This window comes from Chiloscyllium plagiosum, chromosome 26 (assembly GCF_004010195.1).
Source record: "Chiloscyllium plagiosum isolate BGI_BamShark_2017 chromosome 26, ASM401019v2, whole genome shotgun sequence".
Classification (NCBI taxonomy): Eukaryota; Metazoa; Chordata; class Chondrichthyes; order Orectolobiformes; family Hemiscylliidae; genus Chiloscyllium; species Chiloscyllium plagiosum.
Window position 1 is genome coordinate 46,060,800 of NC_057735.1, and position 13,719 is coordinate 46,074,518.

Consider the following 13,719-nt stretch of genomic DNA (forward strand, 5'->3'; position numbering starts at 1 on the left):
CTCAGGCGACTGACTGTGTGGAGTTTGCACGTTCTCCCCGTGTCTGCGTGGGTTTCCTCCGGGTGCTCCGGTTTCCTCCCACATCACAAAGATGTGCAGGGTCAGGTGAATTGGCCATACTAAATTGCCAGTAGTGTTAGGTAAGGGGTAAATGTAGAGGTATGGGTGGGTTTCGCTTCGGCGGGTCGGTGTGGACTTGTTGGGCCGAAGGGCCTGTTTCCACACTGTAATCTAATCTAATCTAATCTAAAATCTGGAGAAACTCAACAGGTCTAATAGAGTCTGGAGAGAGTAAAAGTTAATTTTTTTGAGCCCAACTATTCTCTCTCTTTGTTTCAAAGAAGAGCTATTGGACTCAAAATGTAAACTCTTGTTCCTTTGTCCACAGATGCTGCCAGATCTGCAGAGTTTTTCCAGCAATATGTGTTGTATTTTGTTATAGTTAATACACACCTTGGCTTCAGTATACTGGTAGTGGAGGGAGTGTAGCTTAAGGTGATGGAAAGGGTGCCAATCATACAGGTTTGTTTGTTCTGAACTTAATTAAGACTATAAGACACAGTAACAGGCATAAGTCATTCACCCCAGCGAGTCTGCTTTGCTGTTCAGTGAGATTATGGCTGATCTGATAATCATCATTTCCACTTTCCTGCCTTTTCCCCATAAGCCTTGCTTCCCTTGCTGATTAAAAGTCTATCTCAAACTTGAATATACTTCATGTCCCAGCCTTGACAACCTTTTGCAGTAAAATTTTCCACAGTTTCATTATCCGCTTAGAAAAGAAATTCCTTATTTTTAAGTGTGCAACCCTTATTCTAAGATTATGGCTTCTGGTCCTAGACTGTCCCACAAGGGGAAACATAATGTTGACCTACTTGAGTTTTGTTAAAAATGCACTCATCAAAGTAAATGGAGAATATTTGATCACACAACTGACTTTTGCTTTGCAGTTGTTGGTGAACAGAAGGTCAGTCACATGCTGCAGAACATTCAGTTTCTAACATGGACTTGTTGTCACAATATTTCATTGGCAGTTCCTGTCCCATTTCCGTTTCCCAGCTGTATGTGGAGCTGGTGTCCAGTCCATTCGAAAGAGATGAGTTGATCATTTAAATATTACACCAATGTGCAATAATTAGATTTTCTTTCCATTTTAAATGTCATCCTTTCACAGTCCTTGGGACAAACAACAGTCATGGAAAGCAGGAACATGAGATCAGTAGGTGCTATTTCCCAGGGGTTACATAACCATCTCCCTACCTCTTATCAAGATAGGTCGTTTTCAAGTGCAGCAAGTGCTCATACCAAAAGTCTTATGTTAAGAAATTATGTCCATGTTATACCAATGACAAAATAAGCTTTGGATAAAAAAGATGACTACCATGTGAATCTGTGCACTGGCCAGGACGAATCAGGATATCCATTGATTCATAAGTGCATGGGAGGCATGTCAAACGTACCAAACCCAGCAGTGGAAGGAGTCTCTACATCCATGTGATGTTCCATTCATTGCTTAGCAGAGTTCATGCTGTATGGGGAAGATTACATCCTTGTGATGGATTGCCTCTCCAAATTTTCCATCTTTCAACCAGTGAGTGCAACTAATTCTGACACAGTGACTGCTATTTTCAGCTTACTTGATGTGCCAAAATAGATAATGTCTATTAATAGATAGTTGTTGACTGGCAAACTGTTTCAAGATGTGTGCTATGTGGGAGTGACCCATAGCACATTATTACCCATTATTCTTGCTCAAATGGTCTAGCAGAAAGGTACCATACCATTTGGTATGTAATGTCAAGTTTAAGATTAAATACAAGGTTTTGCTTTGCACTGATGCATTTTTGTGCAATACCAAAAGAGGAGGGACCACCATTCCCAGCATGTTATGCTTAGCAAATAAGTACAAATGACCTTGCCCAGCAACAAATTGTCCATCTTTTTTGAGACAGGACATTTTTCTTCAATCATAGAGGAGAATGAAAAGATACACAACAAGTGAGTGGGATAGAGAACTACAAAAACTGAGAAATCCATATTTTAATACTTTGATACCAGTAAATATTCCTAAAGTATGTAAACAGCTCAAATCATACAAAGTCAGTCCTCATTGTGCTACCTTTCAGAAGAACAGAAAACCCAATCGTACATGAAGAGTCAGGAAGAAAACTCCAAGGATGACAATTTGTGGTGATGTTGAATGATAGCAAACAACTGGAGGACAACCAAGTTGTCAAACAAGTGCAACAAAAAACAGCATGTATCTCTCCAGTTACGATCACAAGCTTTGTACAGCTCATCACACCTTCAAGGCGTTACATCGAAGTTTGAATTGTTCATCTTGTACACTCTGCTTTCACTGATTTGTGCTGAAACTTTATTGCTGGAACAGCACAGCAGGTCAGGCAGCATCTAGGGAACAGAAGATTCGACGTTTCGGGCACATGCCCTTCTTCAGGAATGATTTGTGTAATTACCAAGTTAACAACCTGTGCCTGTGTACAACCTACATTTGTCTGTTTGGGTCTTTTCTTATCTTTGGAAAGGAGGGATGTGTTTAATGTCTCGTAGCATGTCACCATAGCATTAAGAGAGACATTAATGATGGGTCACATGCTATGATGTAGTGGTAATGACAGTACAAAGGTCTCAGACTCTATCTTTATTCAGGTCACTTAAAGTAAGATACACTGGATGGCAGATACACAACAACAGACATGGACCTGGTGACTACCTGTGATGTAAACCTTTACTTGAAGTGGCAGATTTGCTTAATTCTTAAATCAGCTTTGAAACATTGAACCAAGGTCATGACAGATGCCATCTATAGGAAGATCAGGTGGTCAAGTATAGAACAATGACAGGCCAAGCGAGCTAGAGGCTTGGACATTGTAGCTGGACTCTCCTGAGTACAAGACGTCATAGACTGCGCACACCTGGCTGTCATGGTGCTCAGACCAGCCAGTGGCTTCATTTCAGCTAAAAGGCTCTCACCCTCAACATCGAATTTGTCTATAACCACTACCAATATATCTTGCAGGTGTGTGTAGTTTATCTTGGAAGCAGCCACAAATCTTAGATTATCCTGCACTCCTCCTCCCCCAGTGTTTTGCAGTGACAGTATTATTTGTTCAGGAGTGGTAGGTGTTGCTGGCTAGTCCAGAATTTATTGCCCATCCCTAATTGCTTAGAGGACAGTTAAATATCAGTCACCTTGCAGTAGGTCTGGAGTCGTATAAGCCAAACCAATTGGGACGGCATGAAAACAGAAAGTGCTGGAGATACTCAGCAAGTTGTAGAGAAGGGAACACAGTTAATGGTTTCAGTCCAATATGACTCTCCTTTGGAACTGAGCCTGCAGCAGTGACTTCTTGGACTACTCTAAGGCCTTTGGAAAAAGATGATTGCTGGGTTCTGAAGAAAAGTAATATTTCGGATCAACATTAACTTTCTCTACAGATGCTGCCAGACCCACTGTGTTTCTCTGGCAGTTTCTGGTTTTATTTCAGATCTCCCAACATCTGCAGTAATTTTCTTCTATTTCAGGTAAATGTAGTAGATTAAAGACATTAATGAACCAGATGAGTTTTTATAACAATCAAAGGGTACATAGTCAATATTAGTCTAGTTCCTTATTCCATAATTTTATTGAATTAAAATTTCAGCATCAGCATGGTGGAATTTGAATCCATGTTCATAGAATGATGTGTACACACACCATGGTTAAATATAGGCAGTTCCTTTGCCTACTTATCCAACTCCTGCACTTCTGAATAACCACTGTCAATGAATTGAAATGGTCATTAGCAACATTCATCATTTATTACATCGATGGAATGATTGTTACAAAGTCAGGGAGCTGGACATAATAGAATATGAATTCTCTGATAGGGGTCATTATTTAGTCTATTCAGGGAGACCTGGTCAACTTCAAAGGACGAATGCCAGGCCTAGAGATATTGTGTGCCTGAATGCTTAACTCAGTAAATAAAGAATGCTTGGTAACAGAATGCCAGCCTCCTGAAGAATTATTTCAATTGGTATTTATGCGTTCATGAACTTTACTCACCACCTGTGATGTCCAAGACCATTTAGAGGACAGTTTAATATTCATAAAGATGCCCTGCTGTCATCTGAGAAGTGATGAAACCCTGCCACAGCCCGTGCATGCCTCCTCAACCTAATTTAAAGGCAGTAAAGCATATACTTGTTTGATGACAGTGTCCTTGTAGCTTCAGGGCAAATGTCTTGCCTCCTAGAGTCCTAAGTCAGTCTGAGGCTAATAGCTGTCCAATACCGCAGTGTCACGTGGAACATCAGTCTATGCCAGTGGCCACACTGCAGTAAGGCCATAGGAACAGGATTATCAGTTGAGTCTCGATCAGTGGTAAATGAGACTCAATCATTGGGACCTGTCAGGGAGACACCAGATCTTGTACCATCAGCAACCTGAGCTCTCTCCCCTGCAGTCACCAAGAAGCTGGAGGTGCGGATTCCTGAATAGTGGCTCTCTAATGATGCCCATGATGCTGATGGGGAGACTTTGAAGTGACGTGACTAAACCTGCATCAGGTCCTAGTATTTCTCACAGAGTTACAAAGACCAGAGTGATCCACATACGGTAGCTACACAATTGAGGCCAGGCACAAGAAATACTTCGCTAAAGCATGCCATTTAGGATAAGGCTGAATGTAAAGATATTGCAACAAGATCTGAAGGCCATCACCTGGGTGTGAAAGCACTCCAGCACCTGACTGCTTTCCCTACGTATGAGATTTGATACATCCGCGGCAATTCAGAGCTTTTATTCCAGAAGACCAAACAAGCATGTTGAAGGAAGACTTATTGCTATTCCTATATTATTCGTTGTTGATAGTGAATATATCCTTTTGAAGGAAAAAAAACAGGGCTGAATCTTACAGTCTAAGCACAACAGTTTAACGGAATCTAAGAGTAAGTTGCAACAAATTTGTTTGAATGATTTTCGCCACAAGGCTGAGTGAGTTTTCTTGTCCTGTCTTACCAAATTTGCTGCCTTAATTGATGTTGCTGTCCCAATGGTGAGCATCACATCCAATTTCCATTCCATTGTACCATGTACTGATCCAAGAATGACTCACTACTCATCAGATATCCCAGATTTTGCCAGTATCCTGGTGCAGTTGTCACGTTTAAAAGGCCATTGTACACCCAGACAAGCAGTATTAGTCTGGAGCTGCCCTGCACAATTTCTGATATTAATCTTGTTCATGGCAGACAGGGAAAATCAGCGTTTTGTGGCCATGATGTTTGAGTTCCTCCTGGACAGGGTGGTGCACAAGCAGGACTTGGTGCACACACACAGACCAAGTCCTGAACTATGAAAGCAACCACCCCAACACACACAAAAGAAGTTGCATCAAGAACTGTTCAAAAGGGCTACAACACACTGCAGCACACCAGAACTGCAAAAAGAGGAAGAAGAACACCTCTACAATGTATTCTCCAAAAACGGATACCCCCTCAATTTCATCAACAGATGCCTAAGGGAAAGACAACAGAATGAGTACATGCCACAACCCAAAGCACTAGCCATGTTACCATACATTAAGAACATTTCTGAACTGACAGCCAGACTACTATGACCACTAGGACTCATAACAGCACACAAATCAACAGCCACTTTCAGAAAACCCACCAGGACAAAGGGCCCAATACCCAGCATGAGCAAAACCAACGTAGTGTACAAAATCCCATGCAAGGACTGCACAAAACACTAAATAGGACAAACAGGAAGACAGCTAACGATCCGTATCCCTGAACACCAACTAGCCACGAAACGACACCACCAGCTATCCTTAGTAGCCACACACGCAGATGACAAGCAACATGAGTTTGACTGGGACAACACTACTATTATAGGCCAAGCCAAACAGAGAACAGCCAGGGAATTCCTAGAGGCATGTCACTCATCCACAGATTGTATCAACAAACCCATCGACCTGGACCCAATATACCGACCACTGCAGCGGACAGCTGGAACTGACAACCGGAAGTGGCAGAGACAAGCCACTATAAATGCCAGAGGAAACATCACAGAAGCGCTTCACAGGAGGCTCCCAAGCACTGAGGATGTCACCTAGACGGGACGAAACGTCTGCACCAGAAATTCCCAGCTCGGCAAACAGAACCACAACAACGAGCACCTGAGCTACAAATCTTCTCACAAACTTTGAGGACTGTCTCTTCCCCCAATATCAGTAGTGGAGGCCATAATATCAGACTATGGTCTGAGGTTGTCACCCAAGTTAGAGAATAAAGGAAGGTGGACATCCTTCTGTGCTCCACTAGTAAAAGTGCCATAATTTCTCTCCAGCACCTGACACTCACTCCATCTCTGCTACTGCATTGAACTCCCAACAAGGCTCATGCTTTACCAGTCTCACAGTTGCTTGTAATATTTTCCTCACTCAGCCTTGCCCACTCCAACCTGCAAAATAACTAACTCTGTATGGCCTCAATGAATAAGGCATTTGCACACCTACACCAAAATTAATAGCTCTATCATCCACAATAATCTCCCATAATACCTGCCCATATCTCGTTTCATGAGCTAAACAGCTTGCAACAGGGCAGAAGTACTCAACATAGCTGATGAGCTGCCAATCATTTAGCTGCTCGACCATTATGGGTAGAGGATCCTGACTCTGACTACCCCAAACAGAATCTAGACAGGTGTTGGAGGCCGCCTTTGACTTACTCTGCTGGCTGCGCCTAAGGCAGGGCTATTAACCGTGATTGAATAGAGGTGACCTGGCCTTCCACCTCGATTCTGCTTGGCATCTTCAACCATATTGTTATGACGCAGTCTAAGCCAAACACGCAGAAAAACCCACCTTGCCTCCTAACCTGTTAACATATGAATGACAGAGAACTCCCAAATTCCACTAGTTAAAGAAAATAATATCAATTTATTCTTTGACTCTAAAAGTGATCATTAAGCAGCTATTCCCAATTCTAAGCCCACCTTTCTCTTAAGCTGTTTATTAGCTGCTCCCAACTCTATAACAATATACTGTTCCAATAATACACTTATTGAAATTGCACCTACCTAATTACAAAACCATACAACGGCTGTCATCTTTGGTGTCTTTCTTGTTCCGGCTGAAGATCTCCCTGGGTCATCTTTCTTTTTATTGTGAAGATGTTTCATATGAAAAGGTACCTTTGATAGAGAGTGTTTTGATATCTTGGGTTTGTCTGTCTCTCTCTCTCTCGATGGCAGTTGCCCTGTCTGATTTTCAAAATGCCTGCCTTTGTCATATCCTCACATTGGATCGTCTCATTGGTTCACTGTTGCCAAACAATCAATTCAGACCTGATTGGGTTTTAGTATCCTGGGGCATAATTGAAACTAGGAGAAAGTAAGGACTGCAGATGCTGGAGATCAGAGCTGAAAATGTGTTGCTGGAAAAGCGCAGCAGGTCAGGCAGCATCCAAGAAGCAGGGGAATCGACGTTTCGGGCATGAGACCTTCTTCAGGACAGATTTCTGAAGAAGGGCTCATGCCCGAAACGTCGATTCTCCTGCTCCTTGGATGCTGCCTGATCTGCTGCGCTTTTCCAGCAACACATTTTCAGCATAATTGAAACTGATTGGTTAAATTTGAATAGTTATCAAAACAACAACCAACTCAGGTATCTATTTCACAGCCAAATGTTACGTATTTTCAATTTCTGAGACTTCTCTTGTAAACTCTCAGTGCAGAACAGTGTTCATTCTGTCTTAAAGGTACAGTACACGCTTTCAACTTCATAACAATATCTGTTTCCTTTCCTTCCCTCCTACTACACCTAGATGCAGATTAGAGGGCACCTGCCCAATAGTTGAGCCTGTCAGTCAACTCAAAGGATGTTTTCAGCGAGAAGGCCCAGGCATACCTAGTATATCATGTCTAGATGGAGGTTCACCTTCCTTAACCTCTTGTATGATTGACATTTCATTGTAAATGCATTGTCATATTTGCAAATATTTGTTCACTTTCCAGCATCAGTCATGTGAGTAAATGTCATTTCAGTTGCTACTACAGTAATGAAGATAGAGAAGCTAGCTTTTCTTAACATTACATGATATTCTAATCTTGTTAAGTGATATCTCTCCTTTCCACAGCATGATTTAATGAGGGAGAATCAGACGATTTGAAGGTTTCCATTAAGTTGTCAGCTTAACTTTTATTAAATACCATTAATTACATCGGAAGATCAAGATACAAAGCTGTGTTTTCTTTAGGATTATAAAAGGATGCTGGCCCATCTTCAAAACTTATGCAGCCAACGAAAGATGACTTCATGCAACTCAATTCCATTGAACAATGTTCAGAAAAAAGGCCTTACTGTGTGCTTTTGCTGAAGGTACTGTATTGTGCCGTAGTATAGCAAAGGCGCTGAAGAACATCTCCATCATCTCAATGTTGCAGATCCATCATTCATCTTAATCTTGGTGCATCCTTCAGTTGTTTGGAAAAATCTGAAGCTCCAGACATGCTCACCAGCAGGTGTTCTTGGGTCTAACATAGATAAAGTACCACTGAGATGTCGGTATCTGAGCTGTTGAGGGTGAAAAGATAGCCTTCCTCTGAGTGACTAATCCTCTCTGAGATTCTTGTAAGGTAGGCCTTGTGATGGCAGACACCCTTTAGTGGCTGCAAAGGTATAAGAGAGAGAGCATTGTGACAAAGATATAGAATAAATGCACAATGGGGGTCATGGGAGATGAGCTCAACAGTGACCAGGGTTTCTTGCCTGGATGCCGGGTTATAGAGGTTTCAGCATCTCCACATGACTAGTCTTGGTCCTTAACAGTCATTTCCAAGACATCTCCCTCCATGGGGTGATGAGACAGAATATCCGACAACCCACCATCACCTATCCTGACTCTTTGAGCTGTGTTGTGGGCTATTTTTTCCTGAGAAAAAAGTATTGAGTGAGATGAAAGTGGGTGGCAAGGCTGTTCATACTGGTGCAGGTGTGGAAAAGTTGATGAGGTGTTCTGAGTGGGTGAGTAAGTAGCCAAAGGCCATGCAAAGTTAGTAGAATGGGGGTAGGTAAAAAGAATTGAGGGAAGATGATGCATGTAGTGGTGAAAGTGACAGTAGGAGGTGCAATAGTAGAGTTAGTGTGAGCATGATACAGCAGAGCAGAAAATGTCATTGACCTTTGTCCTGCATTGCTGGGCATTCCTCTGTTCTGTGGACACTTCGCTAACCTGGATAGCATTCTCATTCAAACCTAATAGGTCTGGTTTCCTGGCCTCTTCTGGCAATCTAGTGGAAACAGGGCACTACTGTTCTGTTCTATCTCTTCTACCAAGAGCTTTAGGACCCTTTCAGCAAAGCAAGGTGCAAAGTTTCTTCATCTCTGCTATCTTCAAGTTGAATATCTGCAACCATGCTCCAAACACCAACATATTTTGACCAGGTCTGCAGCAAGCATGGTGTCAATGCTATGAAATTGCTGATATCCTGGGATTTCCTGGAGGTAGTGAGTACTTCTGGCTATGGTGAGTAGGGGAATTGAAATAGAATTAGATAAGAAGGGTGCCGTAGGGGCATGGTAGATAGTTAATGAGGCAAGTTTGGAACAATCACATGAGAAGAAAAAAACTTCCATAAAACTTGATGAAAATGACACTTCTATCAAAACGTGGGAAGATTCAGCTCTAATGATACATGATGTGGTCAAGGGTACTTGGACCCAGGATTTCTAGTGGACATAGTAAGTCAATGTCTCAGGTTCACAGAGTATTTTTTGGTAACATTTCTTTTCACCTGTACTGTGTGGATGTTTGTTAGAAAGAGTGCATCTTCTAAGTTTCTTCATTTGGATTGTGGAACAAAATGTGAAAAAGTTAATACCTAGGATTGTGGAAGGAGTTGCTGCCTTTTACAAATAAACTACGGGACTCATTATGTATTGTGTTTACATTGTTGCTTTGCCCGAGCAGTGAGGGAAGATACCCAAGGTCACATGGGTGTATGTCTAAAGAATGCACAAACAGATTGCTGGTTTGTTTGTGCAATTAGGGCCATTTAAGGAGGTCAACAGTTATGAGCGAGATGACAGCTTTCTGATTCATTTCTAGGCAAATGAACAGCTTGTTGTATGAACATTAGAGAAAGTTAAAAATTGCACAATACCACGTGATAGTCCAACAGGTTTATTTGGAAGCACTAGCTTTCGGAGCACTTTTCATTCATCAGGTGATTGTGGAGGATAAGACCATAAAACACAATATTTATAGCAAAAGATTGTGTCTGTGTCTTATGGTCTTATTCTCCACAACCACCTGATGAAGGAGCAGCGCCTGGAAAGGTAGTGCTTCCAAATAAACCTATTGGACTATAAGCTGGCGTTGTGTGTTTTTTAACTTTGTCCACCCTAGTCCAACACCAACTCCTCCAAATGAACACTAGAGAGGCAGTTGTATCCAGGCTGGAAAAGATACAGGGTCTTTCTCTCTGTCTCTGCACTGAAGTAACTGAACACTGAAAGGTAGATATCTACTTACTTCCTTCATTTTCTGGAAACTTGCCTCTAACCAGTAACTGAAAGGCTAAACAAGTAATGTGTCACCTGTCCTGGGTCTTCAGCAAAGAACTGAAAGGAGCTGGAAATAAGGACATTAGAGATCAGGAGGACTTGGGAGATGCAAAACAAACACCCCATTAAAGGCTTTTGGCCGAAACGTCGAAATTTCTGTTCCTCGGATGCTGCCTGACCTGCTGTGCTTTTCCGGCACCACTTTAATCTTGACTCTAATCTCCAGCATCTGCAGTACTCACTTTTGCCTATCCCATTAAACCTGTCAACTGGTGCCACTGAACTGTGTTTTCCAATTACGTATGTGTGTGTATATGTGTGTGTGTGTTCAGTTGAAAATTATATATATGTTTCCTTGTGGTTAGAATTGATTTATTTGTAATAAATAGTTCTCCTTAAAGTACAGAAGAATGGTCAGTGCTTTCTATTAAACTGAATGCATCAGACTGCTAAACTCAGTAAACTAAGCACTTTGAGTTATTTGCTAAACTCTTTTACCTTAGTGATGACCCTAGAAGAAGTGGGGTTGAACACACTTTACCAAGTAGATCTCCTGACACTGTTTAATGTTATTACCTTTCAAAAGGCCTCACATAGCATGAAAGTGTATCGTCATCCTTTAAAGAATGAAACACTTAATTCGCCCACTCTAGGTCTGATGGCAGTCATTTTCACTTCCATTGTGTACCAGCTAATTGGAGGAGAATGGAAGAAAACCATGTTGCTCTTCATTGAGAGAGTTACTGCTTCAGTCTCTCAGTCTAGATGACCCTCACCAAATTTTCATTCTCTCTTCTTTCTTGCTGTTCTTGTCAATACCATTGGCTTTGTTCTTTGTCATATTCCCACCCAAATAGTTTGTTTAACTGTTCACCTTCACACTTTACTCACAGATCCTGAGGCATACTGTATAGCCATCCTGGACATACTGCACTGTCCCCATTAATGCATCAGGTATGCTGACTCTCAATGAACACCCCTCTTGCTGTACCCCTTTCCCTCCCATGCTCTGTTGCCTGCTCCCTTTATTCATTAACTTGCCCATTTTCACAATAATTATCCTCTCTGTATCCCAGCATGTTGTCCCCAGTCTCCACAATTGAGTTCTTCAGCTACTCTACCATAACAATGCATTTGATAATGCACCCCACCTTGACTTACAGTGGATAAACTCTTAGGACTGACCATGACCCACCCCTCTGACTGTGAAAGACCATGTGATTGATCAAGGAACAGTCTGATCCCTACTCAGTTCCCCAACTGACTAATCACAACTCTCCAGGCTGGATGCATTGGAACTGAGGGATTAACTATGGTCCAGTCCTTGGACTGTAGATGTTGGACCCCTGACTCTGACTCTGACCTTGACTCTGACTCTGATTGTCCAAGTGACCAACTGACAGTGTCCAAACCCCTGGACTGATGTTGGACAACACCCTTGACTTGTGCCAGTATCTCCAGATTGAATATCATTTGCCTGACTGAGGACTACATCCCCTAGACATTGTGACATGGCTATTTGGTTGAATCACATGCAATGTGTTTGCTGTATAAGCTAACACCTGGCACCAGCTGCAGATGTGACATTAGCGTAGTATGGTGCTGTATTCTACTGGGACAATTTGCAAAAAGGCCAGGCAGAGATGCTATGTGCAGATGCAAAGTGAGTGAGTACTAAGAGAGTAAACTAGGAGCCCGGAGCTCTAATATATGAGATGGATGCTTGTCTTTGTCACAAAGTATGTCGATAGCAGCATTGCAGTGAAAGATGCTGTTACACTCCAAAGTGCAGTGTTGAAGAGGAGAAACAAATTGTAAGTGGGTTGAAGATGTGCCATGGGAATGCAGAGAGGCTGGTGTGCATTTGTTGCCAACTTCCATGGTTAAGGGTATGGGTTGTCACTGCCCCACATTGTGTATCCCGAGGTGTTGGTGACTTATCCAGGCGGAGGTCTAGAGGAGCAACCGGAGAGCTGGATTTGCCAGGCCTTACTTTGATGTTGAGAAGTGTCACCACTAATTTCTCTATCACATCGGAGAACAGGAAAATGCAAATCAGAAGGCGAGATTAACTACGAATGGACACTAAATAGGCCTCTCACCACTCACTAGCAAGATACTTCAGAATTTGGTTGTTGAAGCTGTTTTCTTGAATTTGAGAATTTAATTTCTGCAGATCTCCAAATTTTCCCAACTAATTCACCACTGCCTATGTCATTTGGGGACTCGGCTGATTCCACCCTTGTATATGTTTCCAGAGTGATAAATTGAATTTACATTCTACCAGCTGCCATTTTAATTGATGACTGGATTATTTGTAATAACATTACCACTGGCCCTCATAATGTTATGGACAATGCAAAATTTCTGTCCTTAAGTTTCAAGTTGTCCTGCTTGAAGAGGGTTACAACAATCATGGGAACCAGAGTGATATATAAAAGAGAGGGAAACAAAGGTGGATATGAAGCATGCAAAAGTGAATGACAGAGGAAATAAGGGCTATCAGCAAATTAGACCTAGTACTAAAGATGTTAAAATGTAAAAAAGACATATCTAAAAATACTATATTTGAATGCATGGGACAACTACAAGAAGGTAGATGAAGTAACAGTCCTAATAGTTATAAACAGTGCAGACTGGTTAGCAAGTTTAGATTGCATATAATACAGGGAGAACTATAGCAATTATGGAAATGTGGAAGCAGGATGATCAATACTGGGAACTGAACATTTAAGGATATTTAATGTTTAGGGAGGATCGGCAAAAAAAGAAAAGGAGATGGGCTGGTGTTATAATGCAAATTTGGCTCAGAGAAACTAGACCCATAATCAGGGATGGAGCCTAGAAGCAACAAGAGGTGGAATATATTAGTGTGACTTATGTACAGGCCTCTAAACAGTAGTCGTAAGGTAGGACATGTCTTTATGCAGGACAGTAGAGATACAAAACTAGAACTCTGTGGAAAGTTAGTGAAGTAATTGCTGGGCCCCCTGCTGAGATATTTGTATCTTTGGTAGCTACAGGTGAAGTGCCGTAAGAATAGAAGTTGACTACCATGGTGTCACTATTTAAGAGACGTGGTAAGGAAAAGCCAGGGAACTGAAGGCCAGTGAGCCTGCTCTCAGTGGTGGATAAGTTGTAG

At 41.9% G+C, this 13,719-nt stretch overlaps 1 protein-coding gene across 1 annotated transcript in view; it reads left to right on the plus strand.

The window, feature by feature from the left end:
* The window catches only part of sycp1 (synaptonemal complex protein 1), a 374,769-nt gene that overhangs the window by 104,817 nt on the left and 256,233 nt on the right, over nt 1-13,719 (plus strand). The gene's annotated exons all lie outside the window — the stretch shown is intronic.